This window comes from Tupaia chinensis, unplaced genomic scaffold (genome assembly GCF_000334495.1).
Source record: "Tupaia chinensis unplaced genomic scaffold, TupChi_1.0 Scaffold000298_1, whole genome shotgun sequence".
Lineage (NCBI taxonomy): Eukaryota > Metazoa > Chordata > Mammalia > Scandentia > Tupaiidae > Tupaia > Tupaia belangeri.
In genome coordinates this window covers 1,922,687-1,935,034 of record NW_006159787.1, presented here as the reverse complement: position 1 = coordinate 1,935,034, position 12,348 = coordinate 1,922,687, and the positions used below count along the sequence as shown (strand labels likewise).

Here is a 12,348-nt window from a genome sequence, read left to right as displayed (position 1 = left end):
AGTGTGAGTGATCTCTTTGTAATGCACCCATTTATAGTTTGAGGTTATTGTTGTCACTCATATAAAACATTTTTATAAAATTTTAATATTTTGAATAATGTGGAGAGGCATTTTTCAGAATAGTGATGTCTAGGAGTCAATATATTAAACATAAGAGTGTATAAATTTTGGATTAAGAAACATAAATCTCCACCCCTATAGTGTTTTTTAAAGTGTTTCTCTATGCCTTTGACACCAAAAATCTTTGAAATCATTATTTCCATTTTATATCTTTTTAATGAGGTTAAGACTTTGCTTTGAGGTTTGACATTTTTATTTTAAAACATATATTCATTCTATTACAAAGATATCAAAGGCACCGATTATACCAATAAGCTGAAATACAAATTCCAGCCTGTAATATTTATTGGCAACACTTAAAAAAATTCTATGCATGTATTTTTTATATGATAGTTTTTAAATTTCTTTCAATTATATAATAAAATTCTCACAAAAACCCTGGAAGTTTAATGGTTTGTCTTGGTGTTAGTTAATTCATGAATATCCTCTTTCCTCAGTAAATTTAGATTATGGAAGCAGAGTGTCATTTTTTATTGTAATTTGTGTTTCTCCTAATACATACTAAAATGCATAGTAGGAAGTCACTAAAGTCAGATACATTCAGTTTCCCAGGAGAATACGCTACACAATGAACTTTGTAGGACAATAAATATATCTAAAATATTTGAGATAAAATTAATCTAATAGAGAGATTGAAGCATTAAAAGGTTTATCGAGTTATAATTCAGATAGCATAATATTAACCCCTTTGGGTACAACCCTTTTATTTTTAAAGTTTATTTATTTCCATGAATGAAGGAGGCAGAATGAGAGACAGAGGCAGCATCCCCCAAAGGGTCTTGGTGCCAAACCATTTCTAGCTTCTGCCAGCCCTGGATCATGGGCATCTGCACTTGAACCAGGTACCTTCCTCAGCAGATTGCCTTGCTGTGTGCTGTGTTTTACCATCGTGTCACTATCTGGCATTCTGCACAACCTTTCAAATTGTACAATTGTATGTACTCAGTATACCTACAGAATTGTATAACCACCACCACCATTAACCATAACAGTTTTAGAACATGTTCATCACCCTTTCCTTCCACCCTTCGTTCCCTAAAATCCACTGATGTACTTTCTAGAACTTAGTTTTTCCAGCTTTGCCAATACATATTACAGGCTGGAAGTTGTGTTTCAGCTTATTGGTATGAATCGGTGCCTTCAATATCTTTGTAATAGAATGAATATGTGTTTTTCTTCATTTTTCTAGAACTTAGTTTTCTTTTATATTCAAGAAATAATGCATTCAAGTCTGAAATAGCATTCCATGTTCTGTAGGATTCAGACTCCTCCTTTCTAAAATTCTGCTTGGGAATTTAGGAGAACAAGGAAGGTAGGGTGGCCTCAAGATACAAAATAGCTACCAGAGCTCCAGACATTAATTCTGCAATCTAGCCAGAAATTAAAGGGAGGAAGGGACAAAGATGGACATGCTTCCTGACTTAGTGACACTTCCTAGATATTGTTCAGTTCCCTTCCACATATGTGATTAGTTTAATTTCATGACTTTGAGATGAAGGATCTTTTTTTTTATCCCTGGTAATTATGAATTTAACTGAAAAGTGGGGGAAAACTACAAGTTTCTACCACAGTATTAAATTTGAACTTATTTAAAGCTTTGTAGAGTTAGGAACACCTAAACGACAATCCTTATAAGAGATTATAGTCTGTGATGACAGAATGTCTTGCAGTTTTTGTGAGTTAGCAGAAATAAAATATACCATCACAAAATATATTAGTAATCAGGATATAAAATATATGAGAACAGACATATTTATCTTCCTCACTTCAATTTCACGTGCTAGTATAGTAGTGACCAGTAAATAGGAGTTACATGAACATGTGTTGAGTGAATTAGTTACTGAACAAAGTATATAATAAATTATATAGTCATTATAATGCAGACCACTTTATAGTCATACAGCAGATTTACATAATTTTAAGATCTGTTTTGGGTGGGACCAACAGATGGCTAATGGTTATGTCACTGGACTCTCATGTAGTTGACTGCGGTTGGAGTCCCAGCCATGGTGGCTTAAACTCATGCTGGGCATGTGTGTGCATGTGCTCAAAACCCCAAGAGGACACTGGAGGAGAAGTGATTGCAGCATGGCCATCCCCTACTTGGGGGAGGCGGTGATTTCTCACTTTCTGTTTCTCTGTCTCTTCATTATTCTGGTGAGCTCATGTACCTTACAGTAAAAATGTCTCACACTTAAAAAAAAAAAAAAAAGAAGTCAGATCTGTCTTGGCACCAGCAGCAATGGTACAGTGTTATTGCAATACTCTGTTGATTCTGGATCCACCTGAGAAGGTCCCTAGTTTATGTCCAAGTCTCCTTGTTCACACCAGGTGACACCATGATCTGGGCTGAGGATGAAGCGTACACTGAAGGCCCTGTTGAGATGCTTGTTTCTCTGTCTTCCTTTCTCTCTCTCTCTCTCTCTCTCTCTCTCTCTCTCATAAAAGAAAGAAAAAATCAACTTCAAAAAAGATCTGCTTTGGGGAACCAGCTGTTAGCGTAATGGCTATGTCGCTGGACTCCCATGTAGTCGACCGCGGTTCGTGTCCCGGACCGGGTGGCTTAAAAAACTCACGCCTGGCGCGTGTGCGTGCGTGCCCAAGATCCTGAGAGGAGAATGGAGGAGAAGGGATTGCGGCGTGACCATCCCCCCTGGGGGGTGATTTCTCGCTTTCTGTCTCTATGTCTCTCTCTGTCTGTCTCGCGAGCGCACGCGCCCTACAGTGAAAATCTCTCCAAAAAAAAAAAGATCTGCTTTGTGAAAAATGATCTAAGAGTTGAATATGACATTGTGAAGGTTTGGGTATCACAAACTAAGGTAAAATCTAGCACATAAACAAAGGGTAGCTTTCTTCTCAGGCATCTTTCCAGTGATTATTTCTTTATTGCAGTATTTAGGTACTCATTAGTCATTTATTGTGAGTTTATAATATGCAAGGTTTTACTGAAACAATATAATTTTTTCTCCAAATATATTGCCTACAATTATAGTAAGAATTCTGTTTTCAAGATGATAAGCTTGACAGTCTTGAAAGAAGTAAAAGTTCAAAGTTGTGAATTTTTTTTTGAACACTATTTGCATGTTTTTCTAAATGAATAGAAGGGCTATCTGGTTTTCCAAGAAAATGTTTCTGATAACCTATGTCAAAATTGTTCATATATTACATAAAATTTGCATATTTTCCAAAATATTATGTACTCTAAAATGTATTGACAGAAAACTCTAGAAATTGGCATATCTGATAAATAATGCATAGTTTCAATTTAGCATTTAATGAGCTGTGCACTGTGAAGCTGTCACTATCTAAAATTAATCATCATATATTGTTGTAAAACTACAGTCTCTAATTATTTACTATTCTGGTAGATTAAAAAAAATAAGATTTAGTCATATCTGTTTTATGAAGTTGAAATGTTAAATTTATTTCCAAATTTACTAAAAATGGAAGCTTTTAATGTATTTCACACTTTGTCCCCTTGAAAGAGTCTGAATATCCAATCTGCATCTAACTACAGAGTAGGAGAGTGTGTTTGAAACTCAGCTTTCTCAGTTAATAATTCTGTACCCTTGGGTGCATTTATGAACTTTTCTAGTCGATTTTCTTATTTATACAATATAGTTGCTCAGAGTCCCTGATAGGAGGATTGTAGTGAAGATAAAATGAGATGGAGTTGAAACATTTTACATACTTCCTGGCCTATAGTATGTGCTCGATAAAGTTAAACATTATCATCACCCAGGACCATCCAACTAAATTGATATTAAATACATAATGGATGCATAATTATATGATCTTCACATCTGAAAAGTATAACATATATGTTCATTGAAATAGTTCATTATGTGAAAATACTGCACACAATTTAATATCATATTGAGGAGTTTAATATAATGAAAATGAGACAGTCTCTAAGCCAGGCTCCCTGTGTTAGAAACTTATGTGATAAAGAACAACATCCTCATGGCTCAGTTTTGCTTATCATTAAAGTAGGGACAAAATTTTAAGAATGAAATGAGTTAATAAATTAAAAATATTTATATCAGGCCAACGGGGGCTTGGTGGTTAAGCCAACTCCCTCATGGCTGACAGTGATTCGAGTCTTGTACCTGGCAGCTTGCTTTCTCACTTCCTCTCCTCTCTCTCTCTCATGAGTACATGTGCTCTACAACAAAGTAAACATAATAATAATTAATAAATAATTTTTAAAGGATAATTATACTAGTGCCTGATGGATATTACATAGTCAATAAATGTTGTCTTTTAATAGTGTACCATCCTAGTAGAAGACCTAATTGGGATTGTGCATTTCACTTAGATCAGGTTGAATTTTGATTTCACAATGTATTAATGCTACGTTTTTTTGGGGTGTTCAACTCTTCATCTGTAAATGTAGCAACTAATCTCTAACTCACAAGAACTGTGTGAGCATCAGTTGAGGATTCATGAGATAACATGTAGAATTCCTGTCACGGTGCAATCATTCCTTGGTATCTGCAGGAGATTTGTTCTGGGACTCACAGCAGTTATGGAGTTCTGCTAGTGCTCACGTCCCTTCTATGACTTGGTGAAGTGTTTGCATATAGCCTGCACACAGCCTTCCGTATATGTTAACTCATTTCTAAGTTACCTGTAATACCTAATGTAACATAATGCTTTGTAAGTAGTTGTTATACAGTATTCAGGGAACAGTGACACAAAAATGTAGTCTGAATGTGTCCATGCAGTCTTCCTAAGGGTGTCTGCCTACCAGACATAAGTGACAGCATCACTTTTCAAACCATGGTCGGTTGAATCTGTGGATGTGGAGCCCACGGGTTACAGAGGGCTCCTTGTGCTACTTATTCACTGCTGACTAAATATTATTTTCCAAACTTACCAAACTGTCTTTAAAATGATTCACAATTACTAAAATATGTTTCTAATTATTTAAAATATCCTTGAAAATAATTTTATGAATTTAAGTTTACTAATTATTTTAAAATTTCAATTTCCTCCACCCCTTACCAAAGAAATCTTGAGTCAAGAGGATGTAAAACACTCTAATTCTTCTTGTTTACGTATTTAAGTTGACTTGTTTCTTTTCCATGAGTGAAAGAGATAGGGAGAGACAGAGACAAATATCAGTCCCCGCAGGGTCTTCTTTTCATTTGACCAGAGAGAGACAGAGAGAGAAAGTGAGAAAGCAAGCCGCCAGGTCTGGGACTCCATCTGTGGTATATCATGTGAGTCTAGCACCTTAACCACTACATCACCTGCTGGCCCCACCTGTAATTCTTCTTAATATCAGAGAAATCACCATCTGATATTGGTCTGAGCAAAGATTTTTAGATGAGACCCTAAAAGTATAAACAAGAAAAACAAACATAGAAAACTAGTGTTGTATTAAAGTAAAAAGTTTCTGCTCAGCAAAGGAAGGAGACAACAGAATCAAGGGATAAGCTGCAGAGTGGGAGAAAATATCTGCAATTTATTCATCTGACAAGGAATTAATAGCCAGTATATAAAAGGGACTTAAAGAACTCATCATGAAAAAAAAATCAAATTAAGTAATAGACAAAGTCTTACAACATTGAACGTCCAACAAGTACATGAAAAAATACTCAATGTCACTAATATTAGGGGAAAATAATTCAACACTTCAATGAAATATTGTCTCTACCCTAGTTGAAATGACTATTATCAAAAATATTTTTTAAAAAGGAACAAATACTGATAAGGATGAAGAAAAGCGGAGCCCTTAAACACTGTGGGAATATAAATTAGTGCAGCTGTTACAGAAAACAGTACAGAAGATCTCCCAAAACTAAAAGTCAAATCTCCTTATGATCCAAATTCCACTACTAGGCATTTATCTAAAGGAAAGTAAATCAGTAATTGCAAGGTATCTACATTACAATATTTATTGTAGCACTATTCACAACAGCTAAGACATTGAATCATCTTAAATGTCTATCAAGAGATGAATAGGGAACCAGCAGTTAGCGTAATGACTATGTCGCTGGATTCCCACGTAGTCGACCGCGGGTTGTGTCCCGGACCCGGTGGCTTAAAACTCACGCCGGGCGCGTGTGCATGCGTGCCCAAGATCCCGAGAGGAGAGTGGAGGAGAAGGGATTGCGGCGTGGCCATCCCCCCTGGGGGGTGATTTCTCGCTTTCTGTCTCTATGTCTCTCTCTGTCTGTCTGGCGAGCGCATGCGCCCTACAGTGAAAATCTCTCCAAAAAAAAAAAGAGATGAATAGACAAAGAAACTAGCAAATATAGCAACACAAAATGGAGAAATAGCCATTAAAAAGAATGCCATCCTGGGGCTTGAATGTGGTGCAGTGATAAAACACAATGTTCTGCAAGGCAATCCCACCTGGGAAGGTTCCTGATTCATCTGGAGACCTCCCTGAATATACCAGGCACATTGTCTGTGGCCTGCTACCTGAGGGTAAGGGTGGATTGCAGTATCAAGATTGTTGGAGATAAAGTCTCTCTCTGTCTCTCTCATTCATGGAAGAAGTAAGACACTTAGAAAATGAAATCTTGTCATTTGGGGCAGCATCACCAAAGCAGGATATATGATATTAAATGAAATAAGCCACAAACGGAAAGAGCAATATCACATGTTCTCACTTGGACGTAGAAACTGTTGACCAAATATAAATAGAATAGTGGTTACTAGAAGCAAAGATGGGTGCTAGAAGGAGAGCTGGGTGGATGTTGGTTAGCAGATGCCAAATTACAGATGGAAGGAAGACCAGCAGATGGCGTAACGGTTACCTTGCTGGACTCCCACATAGTAGACCATAAGTGAAGTCCTGGACCCAGTCGTTCAAAACTCACATTAGGCGTCTGTGCATGTGTGCCCAAGATCCTGAGAGGAGACTGGAGAAGAAAGGATTGCAGCATCGCCATCCTTCTGGAAGGTGATTTCTCACTTTCTGTCTCTCTGTCTCTCTACTCTCTCATAGCAAACAACTTTCTCAAAAAAATTACAAATAGAACAAGTTCTAGTGTTCTGTAGCATCATAAGGCAACTAAAGCTAATAATAATTCATTCTATATTTTAAAACACCTTATAGAAAGGATTTAGAAGATTCCCAAATTAAAGTAATGATAATTGTTTAAGACTTGTAAATATACTAATGACCTTAATTTGATTATTATAAATTATATTCATGTACTGAAAAATTGCATCGTACCTATATATGTACAATTAATATGTCTCAATAAAAAATTATATTCCTCCCACATCAAATTGAATACCCAGTAGATTCCTTTATTAATGACACTCATTTATCCATAGAAATACTAATTCAAGTACAGTTTTTGTGATTTCTGTAGTAATTTGACAATCAAATAAACATAACTCTGAAGCATTGTTTTTTTCATATGATTGGTTTATATTATCAGAATAATACAATTACCAGTGATTTCTACTGAAGTTTGCCTACTAGAGTTAGCTTATATGCTTTCTGAAATGGTTGTTCCTTCAAAGATAACCAGTACAAATGAGAGAAGTTTATTGAATCACATTTACATAGTGAGACTCTCACTTGAATTAAAATTTTCATAAATGTATCATGGATTAAAAACTCTAACCCAGTGCCTGTGTCATTGACAGTTTAATAACTGGTACTTTGTCACAAATATCTCTTCCAAAAATAGTTATTTATGCACATCATGTTGAAACTTACTCTTTCCTCTTTAAATATTTGTTGATACTTCATATCTTTACCTGAGTCAAGTTTTACAAATTATTGAAAAAGGTAAATTAGCAGAATTAGCAGTATCTTATTCTGTCCAGGATTTTAAAGATATAAAGTTGTATAAATGGAGTTGTACATCCAATTCAAACTTTAGATAGTGCCTAAATGCACTAATTATTTTAAGTGTTTATAGAGGGTAAGCATATAAAGTTGGTTAGCTTTAAAAAAGTTATAAAGTGAGATTAAAAACAGTTGAAGTTAAAAACATTTAGAAAGAAACCGGTGGATGGTGTAATAGTTACGTCACTTGACTCTCATGTGGTTGACCACGATTCACCACCCAGACCTGGATGCTTGAAACTCACACCAGGCACATGTACTTGCGTGCCCAAGATGTTGAGAGAAGAATGGAGGAAAAGGGATTGAGGCATGGTCATGCCTCCGGGGGATGATTTCTGGCATTCTAGCTCTTGGTCTCTCACTGTCTCTCCAGTGAAACATGTGCCGTATAACAAAAAACTCTTTAAAAAGTTTTGGAGGAAATTTAACAGAAAACAAAAACATTCACAAGTATTTTGAAGCCTATACTTTACCATGTTTTTCTGTTGTTTTAAAAAAAAATTATATTTAAATTTTGTTTGTCTGTTTTAAAGAATTATTTTTATTTAACTTTATTTATTTATTTGAATTTGATGAGAGAGACAGAGAGAGAAAGAAAGAGAGGGAAAGTGAGAAATCAAGTTTTCAGGCCTGCAACTCAAACTGTGGTTGGCCATGTGGGAGTCCAGTAGCCTTGACTTGTATGTCAATTTTATTTATTCATTCAGTCATTTAATTTGACTGCAGAGAGACAGAGAGAGAGAGGGAAAGTGAGAAAGCAAACCAGAAGGTCCAGGACTCAAACCATGATTGACCATGTGGGAGTGTCCAGCACTTTAACCACCACACCTCCTGCTGCCTGCCCCCATGTTTTTCTTAACATTTTTTTCCCCATTTTTTCAACTATTTAATAAAACTCATATACAGGTCGAAAAACTTTATTATCAAATCAGAGTATCTTATTCACCACACTTTCAGGTTATTTAAAAAAAAAAGTTCAGATGGAAACTGTCACAAATGGGACTTTTTATTTGTCACTATTAAAAGTCTGAACTTAAATAGATTCTTGGAGTGATGGTTCATATCCATCAGCTCATTCAACTTTGGCACCCGTCTCATCCCCAGTGACTTTTCCAGAGCTACTGCCTTCACCGTGAAGCTCCAAGAGTTTTCCCAATTCCAACTTGGGCTTTTTCAGCATTTTTACTTTTCTGACGAAGACATTATGGAGAGGGTGGATGGATTGTCAAGCCTTTTCTATGTCTTTTCCAATGCTGTCTGGGATCAGTTTATTGACCACTTCTTTCAAATTATCTGTCTGCACCTCCCAGGTCATGATTTCCATAATCTTAGTCTGGATTTGGCTGACCTGCTGATGCTGGGCATAAGAGTAACTGACTGTTGTGTTTTTTAGTAAACTCAACACAGAAGAGATGACATGGCCATTTTTTGACCATGTAACGCATTTTGTCACAGGTGAGATCCATGCCATGGAAATTAGTCATGCAGTTTTTGCTGTGAACATCCTCAGTAATTAGCTTGAATTTTCTAAATGTGACTTTGTCAGTCTGCAGACCTGCAAGGCTCACTTCAAACACAGGGCCCTTAAGGCCATCAGATGCAATTTTAGTTCCCTGAGTCCTGGTAACTAATGTTTTCCCAATATTTCTTATGTTGAACATAGCAGATGTTTTCATGCCATACCAATCTTTTTTAGAAAATGGATCAACCACTTTCTTTTTAGCTTCCTTTTTGCCGCCTTTCGGAAGGCTCTTATTCTTGCCAACCACCATGGTGCTACTCAAAGAGTCAAAAGGACAGAAATAGAAATTGTGCAAGCTGTTTTTCTTACCTGTTAACCAGGAAATCAGTTTTATCTAAAGGAGAAGCAAGAATTCTTGAGATGTGTATAAAAGCAAATCCCATATATATTTATTTTTTCTCTCTGAGGGTACTGAATTTCAAGAAAATAAACATACATTTAAGGACATTGCCCTGGATGTAAAGAAGAAGCATACAGAAGTAAAATACTCTCTTGCAACAAGTTGCAGCTGCAAAGTTAGTTACCCTAGAGATTACCCTTCCCCCATGCACTATGAACAATAAGTTCACATCCTATTTAAAATGTGACTCCTCTGTGGGACTATTTGTAAACACATTCAGTGTACTGTTGTCTTGAATACATATTCAATATTGTTTAAAAAAAAGAGAAAAGGGTAAAATTGGAGTTGGAGTAAGCTGTATTTTTGTGTTGGCTATCTCATATGCCTAAGATCTCCTTTTTGGATGGCCAAATCTACATGCCTTCAACAGTACTTCTGGAATCCATCAGCTTAAATATATGGACTAAATTACAGTCTACATGCCCAACATAACTTACCAGTGTAACAAAGTCAGTAATGCAAACAAGGATATTCTTGAGTTTATTGTTAATATCTAAATATTCACTTTCAAATTTTGATAAGCATTCTAGATGGAACTGAAAGATATAAATCGTATGTGCTTTTCATGATGAAATTCTATTATTCAGCTAATAGTGTCAATTTAATATTGCAAATACACAACAGAATGCCTGCAAGAGTGGCATTATGTCTGATAGCATTAAAATAGTTTCTACCTTATAATGTCAAAACCTTAAATCTTGACTTAAAATTTTTTAATAATAAAATGGTAGCAACAATTAAAACTTTTCATTTTTGCATCCTAGAAATGTATTCCACAATGGCAATATTTAGTTTTAGCCAAATGTTGATTCTAAAACTCAGCCTTTTAACACTTGTCCGAAGTTTAACTTACTGTCTCTCCTGGTAAAAAGGAAGAGCTGGAAGAACAGTCACTGTATTTTCTTGATTGAATTTTTTTTTCTTTTTGAGAGGTTTTTGATACAAAGCGCATGCGCTCATTAGAAAGACAGAGAGAGACAGAAAGCGAGAAATCAACCCCCCAGGGCAGATGGCCATGCCACAATCCCTTCTCCTCCATTCTCCTCTCAGGATCTTGGGCACACATGCACATGCACCCAGCATGAGTTTAAGCCAACGAGTCCAGGACTTGAACCGCAGTCAGCTACATGGGAGTCCAGCAACATAAGCATTACGCTAACTGCTGGTCCCTTGACTAAATTTTTGAGATGCAATCATTTTGAATCACACAAGATTCTTTGGAAAAAGCAAATATTAGTAAAGAGTAGATCTCCTAAAAATGATTTTCTCATTTCTTACTACTGCAAGGATAATAAAAGCAGAAATTGATACTAGAGGATGAGCCTAGGAGGTCTGTAAGATTAAGCCACATGCACTGGGATTTGTAAAAGCAACAGGCAGAAGAAATACTATCTGTGGGAGGCCAGTGAGCAGTGCTTACCTATTTGGGAATGGGGAGACCTGGAACAATGCCTGGAACTGGATTACACAATGGATCGAGAATCAGAGACTTGGGATGCAGTCAAGACTGACACTAATCGGTTTAGTGACTTGAAGCATTAAAGGTTTCAATCCATATATGCATTTTGATGTGTAGATAAAAACAACAAACTTTATTTTAATGTGAACTTTTTTTTTTCTTTTTGAGAGATTTTTACCATAGGATTTATGCACTTGCAGGAAAGACAGAGACAGAGAGACAGAAAGCAAGAAATCACCCCCCAGGGGAGATAGCCATGCAGCAATTCCTTCTCCTCCTGTCTTCTCTTGGGATTTTGGGCACATGCACACATGCCCAGCCTGTATTTAAGCTTCTGGAGCTGGACTCAAACTGCTGTCAAACACATGGGAGTCCAGCAATGTAACCATTACTCCATCTGCTGGTATGGACTGTAAACATTTTTACCTCCAAGGGAGTGATGGTAATATTTCACCACAAGAATATTAGAAACATTTTATCTCACCCTCCATGTGGTTCTTTTTAGCTTCGGATTTACTTTTACAAATGATAATTACAATAAGAATTAAATATCTTCTCTTTCTCAGTTGAATTATGTCGTATGTTTCCTTCAATCATAGTAGAAACCAACTGAAAAATACATAGATGTCTGAGCAAAACTTACGCTATAAAACAAACACCCATTAAGACATTGTTTTACAATTTTTGTTTTATTAATGTTCATTGTAGTTAATAGAGAATGTGCTGATACAACAGTCACTCATGAGTTTTCTAATACTACCAATTTTTTTTTTTTTTGAGAGGTTTCTGCTATAGGGCACGTGCGCTCGCCAGACAGACAGAGAGAAACAGAGAGATAGAAAGCAAGAAATCACCCCCCAGGGGGGATGGCCACGCCACAATCCCTTCTCCTCCATTCTCCTCTTGGGATCTTGGGCATACACGCACATGCGCCGTGGTGGACTACATGGGAGTCCAGTGATGTAACCATTACACCATCTGCTGGTCCCACTACCAATTTCTTCATGGATGGTTAGTAAGTTGCCATT

At 36.4% G+C, this 12,348-nt stretch overlaps 1 pseudogene; it reads right to left on the bottom strand.

Annotated features, from left to right (window-relative positions):
* Window positions 1–8,972: 8,972 nt before the first annotated feature.
* On the bottom strand, window positions 8,973–9,711 carry LOC102479157 (40S ribosomal protein S3a pseudogene; annotated as a pseudogene).
* Window positions 9,712–12,348: the final 2,637 nt, after the last annotated feature.